This window comes from Tupaia chinensis, unplaced genomic scaffold, assembly GCF_000334495.1.
Source record: "Tupaia chinensis unplaced genomic scaffold, TupChi_1.0 Scaffold138910_1, whole genome shotgun sequence".
Lineage (NCBI taxonomy): Eukaryota > Metazoa > Chordata > Mammalia > Scandentia > Tupaiidae > Tupaia > Tupaia belangeri.
In genome coordinates this window covers 1,888,722-1,893,285 of record NW_006198801.1, presented here as the reverse complement: position 1 = coordinate 1,893,285, position 4,564 = coordinate 1,888,722, and the positions used below count along the sequence as shown (strand labels likewise).

At 48.2% G+C, this 4,564-nt stretch overlaps 1 protein-coding gene across 4 annotated transcripts in view; it reads left to right on the top strand.

Moving 5' to 3' along the window:
* LOC102498578 (F-box only protein 17) overlaps window positions 1-4,564 on the top strand; it is a 42,228-nt gene that overhangs the window by 27,657 nt on the left and 10,007 nt on the right. The gene's annotated exons all lie outside the window — the stretch shown is intronic.

Below are 4,564 nucleotides of genomic sequence, written 5' to 3'. Positions count from 1 at the left end.
CCTCACTCGGTCTTGAGCTGGTCCCTGAGTTCCTGTTCAGCAGGGTCTTTCTCCATGCTATGCGGTCGTTCACTCATTTTGCCAAGTGGGTTTTTGATGTGATGCTTTGTTCATCCGTTCATAGAACATCTCTTTATTGAACACCACGGTGTCAGGCATTATTGTAGACGCTGTCATAGTAAACTGTATGCAGGGGACCAGCATATGGCGTAATGGCTATGTTGCTGGACTCCCATGTAGTCGACCATGGTTTGAGTCCCATACCCGGTGGCTTAAACTCACGCCGGGTGCGTGTGTGTGCGTCCCCAAGATCCCAAGAGGAGAATGGAGGAGAAGGGAATGCGGCGTGACCATCCCCTCTGGGGAGTGATTTCTCACTTTCTGTCTCTATGTCTCTCTGTGTCTGTCGGGTGAGCGCACGCACCCTATAGCAAAAACTTCTCAAAAAAAAAAAAAAAAAAACCCCCCAAAAAAAAAAAAAAAAAAACCCCCCAAAAAAAAAAAAAAAGGTAAACTGTATGCAAAAGAAACAGTTTCTGTTTGGGCCGGCAGGTAGCATGGTGGTTAAGGCGCTGGATTCCCACATGGATAACCACAGTTCAAGTCACAGACCTGGTGGTTTGCTTTCTCACTCTTCCTTTCTCTCTGTCACTCTCTGGTCAAAATTGCAGAATAATAATTAATAAAATTATAAATAAATAAGTCTTTAAAAAAAAGAGAAAGTTTTTGCCTTTACAGGGAGACAGAGAATAAAAGAGATAAATAACTAAAGTATGTATAGTGGTTTGTGTGGTGACTTAGATGGTGCTAAGAACTGTAGAGAGTGGCCAGCAGGTAGTGTGGTGGTTAAAGTAGCTGGACTCCCACATGGTTGACCACAATTCAAGTCCCAGACCTGGTATCTTTCTGTCTTTCTCTCTCTCTGGTCAACTTCAAATAATAATAATAATAATAATAATAATGAATACAATTAAATAATTCTTTTTTTAAAGTGTGATGTGGTGGTTAAGGCACAGATCATGGTTCAAGTCCCGGGCCTGGCAGCCTGCTTTCTCACTTCCTCTCTCTCTCTCTCTCTCTCTCTTTGTCTCTGTCTGGTGAGTATGCATGCCCTGTAGCAAACTGGAAAATGATGATAATGATAAATAAAATTAAATAAATAATAATTTTATAAAAAAGAACTGTAGGAAGTATAAAGCAAAGACAAGGGATGGGGGAGTGGGTGATGTGGTAAGACCCCGACACTGTAAATACGGTGGCCAGGAAGGGCTCATGGACAATTGACACTTGAGCAAAGACTTGAAGGAAATACAAAAGTGAGGCAAGAGGGAGAACCAGCAGTTAGCGTAATGGCTATGTCGCTGGACTCCCACGTAGTCAACCGCAGTTCGTGTCCCGGGCCCGGTGGCTTAAAACTCACGCCGGGCGCGTGTGCGTGCGTGCCCAAGATCCCGAGAGGAGAATGGAGGAGAAGGGATTGCGGCGTGACCATCCCCCCTGGGGGGTGATTTCTCGCTTTCTGTCTCTATGTCTCTCTCTGTCTGTCTGGCGAGCGCACGCGCCCTACAATGAAAATCTCTCAAAAAAAAAAAAAAAAAAAGTGAGGCAAGAGGGCCTGGACCAGTGGCTTGAAAATCACACCGTGTGTGTGAGCGTACATGCCCAAAATCCTGAGAGGAGACTGGAGGACAAGGGATTGCGCTACGGCCATAGCCTCTGGAAGGTGATTTCTCACTCTCCCTCTTTTTTTTTTTTTTTTTTTATTTTTCCTCTCTCTCTCTGGCTTGTGCACACATCCTATAGCAAAACATTTAAAAATAAATAAATAAAAATAAGAAAACTTAAAACAAAAATAAAGTGAACCGAGAAATTGAGAAAGTGAGAGATCACCCCCTTGAGGGGATGGCCACACTGTAACTCCTTCTCCTCCATTCTCCTCTCGGGGTTTTAGGCACCCTTGCACATGCTTCCAGGGTTTTTCCAGCTGCCAGTCTAGGACTCGAACTGTGGAGTTGGCCGTGTGGGATCTAGCTACCTTAACCTCCGTGCCCTCTGCTACCCTGTGAGGGGTTTTCTGTGATCTAATCACCACCTACCAGGCCTTACTAATTAAAAGTCTCCTCACCTCCCAATGCCATTACACTAGGAACCAAATTCCGAAACATGGACCTTTGGGGACAAGCCATTGTCAGAAGCATGGGGGGAACAATTACCATTAGACAGTGCTGGCACAGCAACTGCTGGCACCACGAAGTCTGGGTGATCTGGACACTTTAAGATGGGGAAGGGGACAAAACCTGGTTAGAAAAGGTTAAGAGGGGCCATCAGGTGGTGTGGTGGTTAAGGCACTGGACTCCTACATGGCCAACTGCAGTTCAAGTCCCAGATCTGGTGGCTTGAAAAATCACATCGTGCGTGTGTGTGCATGCATGTGCATGCATGCATGTATGCGTGTCTATGTGCCAGCGATCCAGACTGGAGAATGGAGAAGGGACTGCTGCATGGCCAGCCCTCTGGGGGGTAATTTGTTACTTTCCCTCTTTCAGTCTCTTTTCAGCAAGCATGCCCCTATGGCAAAAACAAACAAACAAGGTTAAGAGAGAACGTGAGCAGAAAATATGAAGGCAGTGAGTGCAGATGACTTTTCTGAGCAGTTTTACTGTAAAAAGGAACAAAGAAATGGAGCTGTAGCTGGAAGGGGAGAGAGGGTGGGGAGTGTTTTAAGGTGGGAGGGACAACACGTTTGGGCTGGTGGGAAAACTTCACTGCAGCAGGGGGACCAGAAGGCAGCAGAGAGAGGGGAGAGTCCTGGGATCACGGGCTGGAGTGGGCTGCAGCGGTGGGAGCAGATGACAGGCAGTCCCAGTGGAAAGTGGGTGTGGGCACAGGCGCAGGGAGGTAGTCAGGTGGTCGGTGCGGAGGCTGAGGCCTGGGGGAGTTTGCAACTCATTGCTTGTATTTTCTCTGCCAAGTGTCAGGAGAGAGTGAAGAGGTGAGAGGAGGAGCAAGGAGTGAGGGGAGAGGGGAGGAGGTGTGAAGTAGTTGTCTAGAAGAGAGGAAGAATGGGGGGCCAGCAGGTGTGGCATGGTGGTTAAAGGTGCTGGATTCCCACATGGCCGACCTCGGTTAGAGTCCTGGACCTGGCAGCTTCCTTTCTCACTTTCCCTTTCTCTTTCTGTCTCTGGCCAAATTAAAAGAATGATAATAACAATAACAAATGTAATTAAATATTTTTTAAAAGAGAGGGAGGCAGAATGAGGGGATAAAAGAAATACATTATTGGGGTCAACAGGTGGTCCACATGGCTGACCCAGTTTGAGTCCCGGACCTGGCAGCTTGAAACTCCTGCCAGACATGTGTGTATGTGTGTGCACATGTGCGCATGCCCAAAATCCTGAGAGGAGAATGAAAGAGAAGGGATTGCAGCATGGCCCTCCCCCCTTTCTCTCTGCCTCTCTCTGTCTCTCTGGTGAGTGCATGTACCCTCTAGCAAAAATCCCCAAAACAAGGGAGAGAAAGAGAGAGAGAGAAAAGCATTCTTACTAGCAGGCAGCCTGAGGGTCGTGTTCACAAGCCCGAAGTGATACTGGCCCGGGGGTGTTGTGGTGTTCTTCAACCACCTCTAGCTGTGTGGGAACAGGCACGGGAGGCCAAGGGCTGGATGTAGCCAGGACCACGTGTAGGAGGAAGCCTAAAGGAACAAGAGTGTGTGCAAAGAATGTGTGTAAGGATTAACTGTGGAGGAGAAGCTGGAACAGGAAGGAATGAGGACACCAGTGAGGGACAATAAAAAGGTAGGGAGAGACAGAGGCTTGGAAGGATTGTGGGTGACTGGGAGTAAGGTGGAAAGAGGCGAAGGGTGGAGCGTGTGTGACATTGAGGCTCTGAAGAGGCTGCTGTTCCTGGGACAAGATCTAGGTGTGACGTGAGAGGCAGGAGTTGGGAAACAAGGTCAGGGAGCAGAGAGGCTGGGGTGGCTGAAGGACCATCTACTTGGTTATGGAAGTCACCGAGAATGATAAAAGCATGTGAGTGTCAGCCCGTGGCTTGGTGGTTAAGGGCACGGGACCCCTCATGGCCAACCATGTGGTTCTAAGTCCTGGACCGGTGGATTGAGAAACATGCTGGGCATGTGTGCGCACCCCAAATCCCAACCGGATGGAGAGAGGTTGGAGAAGGGACTGCGGCATGACCATTCCCCATGGGAGGTGCTTTCCCCTTCTCCACCTCTTGCCATCTTTCTGTCTCCCCCTGGCAAAGGCATGTGCTCTCTGGCAAAAGTTTGGTTTTTTTTTTTTTCAATTACATGTTAAGAGGCAGTGAAGGGTCTGGTAGTGGTGGTTAACGGCATTGGACTCCCACATGGCCAACTATGGTTCGAGTCCCGGACCTGGAGACTTGCTTTCTCACTTTCTTTCTTGCTCACTCTCTCTCTCTCTCTCTCTCTGGAAATATTAGAATAATAAAGTTTAAAAAAAAAAAAAAAGAGGGAACCAGCAGTTAGCATAGTGGCTATGTCGCTGGGCTCCCACGTAGTCGACCGCGGTTCGAGTCCCAGACCCAG